This window comes from Onychomys torridus, chromosome 19 (genome assembly GCF_903995425.1).
Source record: "Onychomys torridus chromosome 19, mOncTor1.1, whole genome shotgun sequence".
Lineage (NCBI taxonomy): Eukaryota > Metazoa > Chordata > Mammalia > Rodentia > Cricetidae > Onychomys > Onychomys torridus.
In genome coordinates, this window is record NC_050461.1 from 25,108,898 (window position 1) to 25,121,787 (window position 12,890).

A 12,890-nucleotide genomic window follows, 5' to 3' on the forward strand; every position below is an offset into this window, starting at 1 on the left:
CATCTCTGTAAGAATTGTGTTTAGCCTATCTCATAGTCTATTGAGTATTCAATGGCATTAGGATTAAAACAGTGTACATACTTAAATTCAAAATACTTTGTCTTGCAGGCGGAGAGATGGCTCTGTGGTTAACAGAGCTTCTCGCTCTTGCTGATGGCCTGAGTCATTTCCCAGCATCCATGTCAGGCATTTCACAACTGCCTATACCTGGAGTTCCAGGGAAGTTGTATTCCTCCACAGGCAATTGCACTCATGTGTGTGCATGTATACATGTACACTCACAGTCTCACCCTCACAAACGTGCACTTAAAAATAGTAAGAAAAATAATTTTTTAAAGAACTGCTTCGTTATTAAAATTTTCAATGATTATCTGGGCTGTTGGGGAATGGTGTGTGTAGGCCTGCTTGCCACAGGTTTGCCACAAACCTTCCCTTTGTAAAGAATTGCAGTGTGTCCAAAGTATAGTGTATTGAAGTATGATGAGGGTGTGTCCTAGTGGGGAGATGGGGAGGGAATAACCAATAATAAACTACACTCAGTGTACATTGCATTGAAAACTACCTCCTCATATCCTGTAGCTCCTCTAGTTCTCACATCGCTTCATGGAAACTGCTCCTTTCACAGTTACTAGAGATCTCTTGGCTTTATAAAATACATTTAATAATTTCAATGATCTATTATCCCATGTGTAGGTGTGCCTCCTTATTTTCATATCTGCTCCATCCTGCTTGCTAATTTCCACTAGGGAGACTTTATTACCTTCTGCCACGTAACCCTACAGATGAAGACTCCAAGCAGTCTTTATTTCTTCACAGTTTCTCAGGTCAGAGGTGCATTTGCAAAAATCTTAGGTGAGGGCTAGGTGTGGTGGTACATGCCTTTTGTCCCAGTACACAGGAGGCAGAAACAGGCCAGCCTGATCTCCATAGTAAGTTCCACACCAGCCCGGGCTACATAGTGAGACCCTCTCTTAAGCAAACAAAAACTGAGTAAGAGGAAAGCCAAAGGGTAAATTCTAAGGACTGTCTTTAATTATGTCACCAGCCTGCGACGGAGTCCCAGCCTAAAAAGCGGGCGTGCCCCCTCTCTCTTTCCACACTCTTTCCTTCCATATTCCCCCCTCTGTGCGCTCCCTCCTTCTCTCCCTTTCTCCCCCATTAAAGCTCTAGAAAGGTAACTATGGCTTGTGACTCTTCTGCCACGGATACATGCAGCACTTTTCTCGATTGGCATAGCTCCGCGGGTGGCCAGCCACAAGAACTGTCGCTTAACCAACATAATTTACATAAAATTCAAAATAAGGCAACACACTCACCTATTGGTGGAAGTATTAAGACAACTCTATGTAGTTAAAAGGGAGGTTTATTTTGTGGGGTAAATTACAAGTGAAGGGATAGGTTAAAGGGTCTAGGGAAGGTATAGTGCAGTCCAGTGGTGTTCTCTGGAGAACTCTGCTCGATCTACCTCCAGCATCCAGGATCCAGGAACCAAGAGAGCCAGCACATCTGGCTAAAAGGGCTCCTGTCTCGGCCTGCTGCGTAGGTGTGACAGTTACTGAAGCCTCAGTGAGGGTAGTACTTCCAGGTTAAAGCTGGAACAGCTATCCACTACACTCACCTTTTGTGTAACTGTCAAAAGTGCCTCCAACCATCTCCTGCCCATCAGAACTCTTTCATGTTGGGAAGTTCCAACCCTCAGAAAGCCACATCCTCTTACTCCCTTGCCTGTGGACTTGATCCACGATGACCTCCTAACAGATGGTTTCTTTACTGAGGAAAGTAACTGTCACAATTCATAGCAAACTCTAAGGCCATACTCTGTCACCTTCCAGTCTAAGGTGTCTGCTGATGGAGAATAAAGCAGGCAGGGCCTCCTTGCCTTGGCCAAAAAGGACATCCAAGAAATGCTTGTTGATGGACTGACTCTTTTATTTTTGATATCAGCACTGTTGAATGGATCATTCTACAATGATGGGGATGTATCACAAATGTCATTACCATTTATTTATTTACTCATTCGTGTATATTTGCACAAAATGATGAGTTCCCTTATGCCATTTTACAAACACATACGTTCTTTGCACATATACACTTCCATTGTCTCTCACTCACTCTGTCTCCTCCCACTGGTCTCCCTCCATTTCCTAAATAGTCCCCCCTCCGCTTTTATGATGTGTGTGAGTGCGCTCTGGCTTATCTAGATAGCACATATGAGGGGAAAAAAACATGTAATATTTTTCTTGATTATTTTGCTTAACATAAGGCTATCCACTTTCATCTTTTCCTGCAAGAACATAGTTCCTTTTTGTGACTGAGTACCATAGTGTATGTGGACCACAATCTGTTCATCAGAGGAGAAAAGGCTAATGAAAGGGAGACAAAAAGAAGAGTATAAAGAATCAATATAACAAAGAGTTGGTTATTCGAAAAGATAAACAAGATTGACAAATCCCTAGCCTCACTTAACCCAAAGAGGCAGAAGAACCAAGTTAATAAAGATGAAAAGAGGGATGTCACCATAGTTACCAAGGAAATCCCGAGGATCATTGGAGGATAGTGTTGAAAACTCATATCTCAAGAAATAGGGGACCTAGAAAATAAGTAGGGGTGTGTTCCTGACACACGACTTACCAATAATGAATGAAGACAAGCAAGCCTACAATGGGCAATGCCACTGAAGCAGTACCAAGTCTCCCAACAAATAAAGCACGTCTTTATTTTCATAAGTAAATTTTTATAACTTCTACCAGCTATAAATTCTACCAGATCTTTGTTCTCTGTGATAAGAACCAAACACATACTTTCATGAAACACCTAAAATGCACCTTGAATGGTGAGAGGAATAACTTTCATAATTTATATAAATTTAATTTCTTTAAAGTTGAAAAGCCATATGTGACCAGTGATTACCAAAGTTAATTGCACAGCTCTAGACTAGGATGTGAATGTTAGGACTTAATGATGTTCAAATCCCTCATAAGAAGAAACTTTAGTTCCTCACACTCTGGTGTGTTTCTATCATTATGTAACCTTGTAGTGTGGTGCCAAACAAGATTTTAGTGTATCTCCCACTACCTAGATAATCAGTTCATTAAAAAACTAGAGTCAAGTTCCTGGGGGTCTTTACGTACTGAAAAAAATAATGGGTCTTCATAAACTAATTGACCCGGGGTTGGGCATTTAGCTCAGTGTTAGAGTGCTTGTCTAGCAAGCGCAAGGCCCTGGGTTTGATCCTCAGCTCCAACAACAAAAACAAATAAATAAAATAAACTATTGACCCCTATTTCAAACCAAAGGCAATTAACCCCTCCCCCTCCCCCAGTGCCCTTCGTGTCAATTGTCCCCGTGTAGCCATCACACATGTTTTGGCTCTGTACTGGACACACCACTGCCCATGGCAGCTCTGTAGGGATCCCACACTCTTGACCAGGCATACATAGATCCAAAATTTCTGATAGAGCATGGGAATACAAAACAAAACAAAAAGCTCCAGGATTAAATGTCCCGTTTCAGAACTATCGAGAATAATGGAGCACCAAGAATGCCTTACATAGTGCTATTCAATGGCCTGTCATCCTTAAAAATCAACCAATCTTCACGTCTCCCAGCCACATGTAAAGTTTTCTATATCAACTGTTAGATGAATTGGAATGAAGGATGATAAAGCACTGTAAGAGAGACCAGGAGGTACATAACCTACTACTGTTACTCTTCTAAATGGACATAGCATTACACCAATTCCTGATAACTTACTGTTATGCCCACAGATGAATGCATTTCTCAACCCTCATTAGAGAAGCCTCTTATTGGTGAAATTATTAAGGCCACTCCATGTAGTTAGAAGGGAGATTTATTTTGTGGGGTAACTTACAAATGAAGGGATAGGTTGCAGGGTCTGGGAAAGGTATGGCGCAGTCCGGCGGTGTTCTCTGGAGAACTCTGCTTGGTCTACCTCCAGTGTCCAGGGTCCAGGCACCAAGAGATCCCTCTCATTTGGATCCTGGGTCTTCAGCGCCCTCTCTCAGCCCTGCCTTGTAGGCGTGACCATTAGGGGTTGGAACTTCCAGGCTAAGGCTGGAATGGCTACCCATTACAGCCTCTATTTGAAGTAGATGGTTTTTTAACTCAGATGCCCACAGCTGGCCAAGGGACAGGAAGTAGAGACTGTCAAATGTTCAGCACTAAATAAACGCATAGACTGCACATCTCGTCCCCAGGCTCAGGATCATTGTGGGAGGGAGGGCAGAAAAGATCTAAGATGGATGGCTACATGGAAATGGTGTCTTCTGGATATAGCAGGGTAACTTTGCATGTGCACTGAGTAGTTGGGACAGCACGTACAGACCGGTCCAAGCCCAAGCCAGGCCAAATCCCAGGGGACCTGGGCACAGGTCCCACTCCTGGGTGTGAGGCTACTGGCAATTGTTAGCTGCTAGGAAACGGACTGAGTTTTCCCCGTGTAGCTTCTGGTAACTTGGCCACTTACCAGGGGAAGACCACACATCCAAGAATATTGGGGCTATACAAATTTGCCCTTAGGAGTTAAAAAAACAGGGTGGGGTGGGGGATAGACACAAAGTTTTGATGGATGTGGATGAGGAGTGGATTTGGGAAGAGTTGGGAGGGGTGAATATGATGAAAAGGCATTGTATGAAATTCTCAAAAATAAAGAAAAACTGAATTTATAGAAATTGAATTTGATACCTATAGGTACATATACAACATGATTTTGCATATATGTTCAGCAAAATACATAAAAGACAGCTCTAAGGCCTCCAGGATTCAGAATATTGGCAGTGATTCCAGATTTCCAAAAGTGCTACCTGGGAATGGTTCAGAAGGCCGTTTAAATAAAGACAGACTATCTGATTTTGCACTTTTGAGCTGTGATTGGGAGAAAATGGAAAGTGTGGGAGTTACTAGATTGTCCTGGTCTATCTTGCTCTGACTTAGGAAGGAGAATTTTCAGATAAAAACAATTTTACAAGGGATATTTTATCATGACATAGATGACATCGGCAAAGTTGTGCGGTGTCTGGTAGATGTGTGATAAGTGTCACCTGCATCTTAAGATTTCCAAATACTGGTAAAAGTTATTTAATCTCTTTCTACTTCAGCTCCATCATCTGTAAAATGAGAATAATAGTACCAACCACAAGAAAATGTTATAAAAGTAAGTGGGCTAGAACCTGGTGCAGTTGAGTGTCTGGGCATCTGTAATCCCAACTGTCTGGAGAGTAAAGCTGGAAGATCCCTCAAGGCCAGGAAATTGAAATCAGCAAATGTAGCATAGCAAAATCCTGCCACAAAAACAAGTAAAATGAAAATGGTATGTCTTCTGATAAAAATGTCACTATTCCATTCGGTACCACACAGCAATGTTTTGCAGATTAATAGACTACATATGTAACTGTGGTTCCAGAAGATTATATTGTCTAGAAACATTGTGGTCATCTTTGTTTGGATAAATATATGTTGTGGTGGTGGTGTTCCCACAATGACAACACATTTCTTAGGACACGTGCTTTCGTTAAAGGGCCCATAACTGTGAAATGTGTTTTACTTATGAGAGTCATAGCCTCTCCCTTCCCCTTCAACCCTGTTTCTTAGATTTATTCCTGTTACTGTAGGTAGATTTCATCTTTATATCCATATATAGATTTAACGTTCCTCTGTGCAGACATACTATTCTTTCTCCTCTCTGTTGTCCAAGCTGCTTTCAGTTTTGTGCAGTTTGGCATTTGTGAATGTTTGGTTCCAAAATAGGAGCTCAGTGTGCAAAGTGACAGTTCCAAACCCATCAGAGTCTCCCTCTCATTCTTTCTCTGACACAGGTAGACTTCACTCTCGAGGGAGTACAATGTTATCTTGAGTAATTTGCATGCCTCTAATTACAGTTAAAGCAAGCATTTTTCCAACTTTTTCTTAGCCATTCTTATGTTTATTTTTCTGTGACACTTCTTCGGGTCTTTGGAACACTAAAAAAAAAAAAAAAAATCTTGGAAAAGTCACATGACATCCTTGCTGTTCCTGACACAATAATAAAAGGCATGAGTCATTCTGTGACTCATGGTTGTGCCTAATGAGGAGAACAATAGTTAACATGGTATCAGAATGGCTTGGGCCCTCGAAAGTTATTTCCTTAAGTCTTCCTTAAACTAGCAGTAACCGTGGAGAGGAAATTTAAAAGGCATTTTTTTTTTTGTCAGTTTGTGGCTTGGCTTTGCATAGTGCACATATATTTGCACTGATTTGGCTTGGGGGTTTCGGGTTTTTTTGATTAATTTTTTTTTAGAAGCATCAAGCAGTTTGCTTCCAATTGAGAAACAGCTATTGAGCACTGATGTGCTGAGCATCATTCTAAGCACTTTGAAAATATTATCACAGTCTTGACATTGATATAAGTGGGAGAGATCAATCCAACATTATTTTATCTTCTCAATGAAGAAATGAGAGCCCTAAAAACATGAAATGGGGTTGGGGATTTAGCTCAATGGTAGAGTGCTTGTCTAGCAAGCGCAAGGCTCTGGGTTCGATCCTCAGCTCAAAAAAAAAAAAAAAATGACTTGTTCAAGTTGAAATGACACAAAATGGCAGAAATAGATGTCAAATTGAGGGGGCCTAACTCTCCTGCCACACTGTCAGCCCCACACCTCATTTAGAAATGAAACAGCAAGATAGAGGGAGGCAGGTAAGTTCCCAGGAGCAACGGGGGGCAGGGGTGGTGGTGGGTGGTGGTGGTGGTGGTGGTGGTACTGAAGGACCTTTCGGATCTGCTATGTAGGAAGAGATCTGGAGAAGAGCTGAAAGAATTGAGAGAAAAATAAAGATCAGAAATTACTAGGAAGTCCAAAGAATTCGAAAGGCCCTTGCAAAGGTACAGAGTCCACACTTCATAAAGTGTGAGAGGACACAAACTTAGGAGTTTGTCACAAGAGTGAGCTGTGTCACACGGGCAGGCAGAGGGCATAGGGCCCCAGGGATTTGAGAAGCTGTGATAGCATTGGTGAACCAGGAGCCGGTTTCATACAAGTAGGAGAATAACCGCCAGGCGGTGGTGGCGCGCGCCTGTAATCCCAGCACTAGGGAGGCAGAGGCAGGCGGGTCTCTGTGAGTTCGAGGCCAGCCTGGTCTCCGGAGCGAGTTCCAGGAAAGGCGCAAAGCTACACAGGGAAACCCTGTCTCGAAAAACCAAGAGAGAGAGAGAGAGAGACTAAGAGAATAACCTAGAAGCCAATATAAGTGGTGGCTGTGCTTTGGCGTATAGCACAAGATTCAGAAACAGGCAGCAGATTGTTTGGCGGTTATGTAGGTAGTAGGTAGGAATTGACAGAAGCTATGAGAATGCCAGTCTTGCTTCTAAACTTCTCCCTGCACACTGGGAGGTATTGAAAACAAGCAGGTTTTGCTTACCAAGCCTCAGGAGTTACCGAAGCCTTGGATGAAAGGAAGATTTCAGACAAGGCAAGAAGATGATTTGCCGCTATGAGGCAGTCGAGGCTTCTGGGGAGAGTACTTGCAATGAAGCCTAGACAGAAAAGGCTTAGGAATGAGAAGTAAAGAGAAGTTTGATCACCAGTGGGAAGATCTAGCCAGTCACTAATCAAGGCAGGCACACTAACTTCTCTATCAATCCACAATAATCTGTCCTTTCTTTTGTTCTTAGCTAATTTTTGTCATGAAAGCTAAGCAATCTCAGGGATATTTCTGTCCACCATTTTAACCTCTTGAACATGTTCCCTGTGTCCACCATCATTTTGTCTGAAATTCTAACCTTAAACTGAGCATGCTCAGAGATATGCTCACGTCTAAAGGGCTTTCCTTTATGCTCCCTAGACATAGTTTTCTTTATTCAAGAATTGTACTGCTTTGAAAACGCCTGTCAGAGGTGGAGAGATGGCTCAGCAGTTAAAAAGCTCTTGCTAAAGTCATTTCCCATCACCCACAATGTCAGCCCACAACCTTCTGTAACTCCAGTTCCACATCGAACACCTTCTGATTTACACTCTGTGAACAGCAAGTATGTGTGTGGTACACATACACACGCAGGCAAAAGAACTCATCAAAATAAAACAAATAAGTAGACATACCAGGCAATAAACTTGTCTCCTGTGGTAATATTTTATTTGTATGTTAATAAATAAAGTTTGCCTGGAGATCAGAGGACATAGATAGCCAGCCATAAACAGAAGTCAGGCGGTGGTGGCACATGCCCTTAATTTGATCACATGGCAGGCAGAGTCTCTGTGTGTTCAAGGACACAGCCAAGCTGGTGACACACGCCTTTAATTCCAGTACCAACCATTGAGACCTGGAGGTCTGTACACACAGACAGTGATGAGGAAGTAAGGTGGCTGGGCTAAGAGCCAATGAGAAGGCAGAACAGCAAGGCAATAAAGGCACAGGTTAGACAGGAAGAATCTGGTTCTCTGAGTAAGGTTAGCTGGTGGCTTTCATTATTTCCCTGATCTTTACAGCTTTCACCCCTATATTTGGCTCTATGTTCCTTATTTAATAAGACTGTTTAGAAATTTGTCTACAGTCTCCATTCTTTCTTTCTTTGGTTTTTTGTTTTGTTTTGTTTTGTTTTTCAGAGCTGAGGACTGAACCCAGGGCCTTGAGCTTGCTAGGCAAGGGCTCTACCACTGAGCTAAATCTCCAAGCCCCATTCTTTATTTCTTGCCCATACTTGGTCTTGGATTTGTATTAGATAAGATATACACTCCAGGAGCGTGGTGGTGCATGACTTTATCCCAGCACTGAGGAGGTAGAAGCAGCTAGATCTCTATGAGTCCAAAGCCAGTCTGGTCTACATAGTGAGCTCCAGCACAGCCAGGGAACCAGGGCTATATAGTGAGACACTGTAGTTTGAGTTTTCCTGCCTGGCCCAGTCAGGACAAATCTCTCTTACCCGCCAGTCCCACAGTCGCTCAGACCCAACCAAGAAAGCACACAGAAGGTTTACAAACTGTATGGCTGTGGCAGGCTTCTTGTTATCTACTTTTTCTATCTTAAATTAACCCATTTCTGCTTATCTATACTTTGCCACATGGCTTGTGGCTTACCAGTGTCTTTACATGTTGCTTCTCATGGCGGTGGCTGGCGGTCTCTCCCCAGCCTTCTACTTCCCAGAATTCTCTTCTCTCTTGTCCCGCCTATACTTCCTGCCTGGCCACTGGCCAATCAGAACTTTATTTACACAGAATGATATCCACAGCACTTCCCCTTTTCTTTTTTTTAGGAAGGTTTTAACTTTTACATAGTACAATTACATATAACAAAACAATTATCAAGCAAGAATTACAGTTACAATATTAAAGAAGATATCCTATCTATCTTATATTTGTGAGTCTAAGGTTTTATATGTAACTTATCTTGTATCATAACTGAGGAAATTATAACTATCTAGTCTTCAACCACATCAAAGACCTCAGAAGGATATAATATTATCTGAGAACCGGGAGAAGGATGCAAGCAACTTTCGGGAGTCTTGCAGGGCAGACAGAGACAGCTGGCAGCCTGAACAGTCACCTAATGTTCCTTTGTAATGTTGGGGCATTTGTCTTCAGCCCACAGGGCTAGAGTCTCTTGGTCACTTCTCTCAGTGTCCTATAGAATGTCTGGCATTTTCCTCTGTGAAGCAGGAACCTGAAGGACCATTTTGTCAAGCAAAGTTCAGTGGTCACCTTTCTATGGGTCCTGCATGTCCAGGTGATCGAGCAGTCCAGGCAAGAACAGTTTCTTGCCCAAATGGCTATATTTGCCAAGGTGAAGGTAAGATATGAAGTGTCTTCAATGCCCATCATTGTCTCTGAAGTAAATCGGTGTTGCCAGGAGCAGACATGTCTCACTGTCCAGAAAGTCTAAATTTTAAAAATATTTTAAATGCCATATTCTGAAGGTCTTTGAAGTATTTGAAGATTACCTATCTATCTGAAATATGTCTATGTATACCTAGAAGACAACTAACATGGCTATGAGTATGATTATCATAGATGACTAATTATTAATCTATTTTTAATTATCCATTACAATTTAAAATGAGCTATATAAACATAATACATTAAACATGAGTAGAAATATATACACAATATAACAAAACTAACTTTAAGTTTGTATCAATAGACTAAAAACTATACCAATGTAAAACATTTTAAACAAGTTATTGTTCTTTAGAAGTTCCTTAATCTACCCTTTATCCTATCATATCTATATCATATCCCCTTTTTATCTTTAGAAAGAGATTGCATAAATAATCAACCAGTTTTAAATAAAAATGTTGGTTTTTCTCTGTCCCACACCAGAGGGCTCTTCTGATTTGGGTCACAAGAATCTCTTAACCTTTTCTTTTAGCAATATGTCTGGGTTTAGAGAAGGAGTGAGCCAATTCCATCTCCAAAGCCAGCTTGATAATTTTGGGAATGTGGGCGTAGTTTCTCTTACTACTTCCTGCTGGAGGGGGGCGCTGTATCTTATGGGGACACAAAGAAAATTTTAGGATTATGGAGTAGTCCATGAGGGTAAACCTCTGAGCCAGTTGCCTTGAAACCATTCTGGATGTTGGATCATCTGGGCCTTGGTGTCATCAGAGACCTTCAGGTGGTCTTGGCTGATCAAACCTGATGTATCTTAATCTGGAACAAATCCACAGCCTCTGGCTTTCTGTGGAAACAAAAGCAGAGACTCTTTTCCAAAGCAACATATCCTTATATCCAAATTTTGAAGTCAAGTTACCTTTAAAATTTACATATTTATTTAACTCAACAGCTTTTACGATCAAATCTTTTTTTGCAGTTAAAAGTCCCAAAGACAAGACAAACCAGATTCTCTGTGTAATACCCATCTTTGTAAGATTGAAACGCCACTGTGGCTGCTGGCTCCACCCACCTCAGCTTCCCAACATGGCGGTGGTACAGTTTACCACCAGCTCTGGGTCTGGAGCCATGTGTACCATCAACTATCAGAAGCAGTTCTATCAAAGCAGTTCATAGCCCAGAAACCTTTTTTTTTTTTTTTTTTTTTAAACTGGCAAAGGCTAAATCTACCACTCAGCAGAGTAAAGTGTCAATTGTAGACTCCTCATTCCTGCCATACTGCAGGTCAGACGCACACGCCAGGAACCCGCCATAGTAGCTCAAACAGGCAGGCTGCTGCTAACTTGAGAGAGACAATTAGGAAGCTGTTTTTAGCTCTGTCTTAGAATCTTTTTTTCTCAGGTTTTAGGTGGAAATTCTTGCCAACACGTTGGGCACCATTTGTAGTTTGAGTTTTCCTGCCTGGCCCAGTCAGGACAAATCTCTCTTACCCGCCAGTCCCACAGTCACTCAGACCCAACCAAGAAAGCACACAGAAGGTTTACAAACTGTATGGCTGTGGCAGGCTTCTTGTTATCTACTTTTTCTATCTTAAATTAACCCATTTCTGCTTATCTATACTTTGCCACATGGCTTGTGGCTTACCAGTGTCTTTACATGTTGCTTCTCATGGCGGTGGCTGGCGGTCTCTCCCCAGCCTTCTACTTCCCAGAATTCTCTTCTCTCTTGTCCCGCCTATACTTCCTGCCTGGCCACTGGCCAATCAGAACTTTATTTACACAGAATGATATCCACAGCAAGACACTGTCTCAAAAAAAAAAAAAAAATACAAATCCAAAGCATCCAGCTACATGTTTCTTTTGACAATAACCAGACAGAACCATGATGATTGATTTAAATGAGTTGTTTTGGCCTTGAGATTAGGAGGAAATATCTACAAATATGAAATTGCCAAGAAGACTGACATTAACCAGCAGGTTGGAAGTGCTGACTTATGCAGTATCTGTTTACTTTGAGGATAATGGTAGTGCCTCTGGGGCAATGGGAAGGACTTGCAAACAGATCCCTCTATCTTCCATCAAGAAAATTATCCTGGCCAGACTGGTTCATCTTCCTGGATCCCATTTATTGTTTCTAAATAAAGCAAACAATCTCTTCTTCTTCTCCTCCTCCTCCTCCTCTCCTCTCCCCTTCTTGTCTCCTCTAAATGGTTATCAAAATCAAATTAGTTTCTGATATAAACATGCCTACAAAATCATAAAGTGGCATATAAAGTCATGTTAGAATTGTTAGGTAGTTCACATCACATTTGTATTATGCTAAGCCGAGGGCAAGTGTAGCCTTGTTCATGGTTCATAAAAAAGGAATTATTTCAGTGATTTTTGTTGTCATCATTTGAGGATTTGCCTCTTTTTTCTTTTCTCTTTCTTTCTTTCTTTCTTTCTTTCATGTGTGTGTGTGTGTGTGTGTGTGTGTGTGTGTGTGTGTGTGTGTATTAAGGAGAAAAAAACCCGAAGTATCTACATGGTATTCCAGAGTGAACTAAGCAAAAAATGCTGATCAGGAAAGAAGCAAGAATGGAGAAATTGTTAGAAGGAAAGTTTCCCCTTGTTATATCATAAATGATTTAACAGAGTTTCTACTGAGGGATAACAGACCAAGACTCGCTAGAATCTTTTAGCAAAGCTCAAACATCTACAACGTGGGACTTTGGGCCACCTGACAGCATTTCTTCAAGAGCATTGTAAGTGGCCTAATAATCAGAAGCTGGAAATTTCTCTCTTTTCCTACATATCAGCATTCTGTATTTCCCTTCTGTTGCCCACTCATTCTAATAGAGGAGAGTGTATATGCACATATGTCTATGTGTGTAAATATATATATATATATGTATATGTGTACATATGTACACACATACACACACACACAATAGTATGGACTTAAATATTTCCCTTTTGCTATATTTCTTATGCAGAGAGAAGTGTGCTCATATTTATTTTTCTTTTACCTTGATCCTTATATTTATAAGCCAGAGAAGGTCTTTGTGTGTACATTTAGGTAATTTCTATCTAGAAT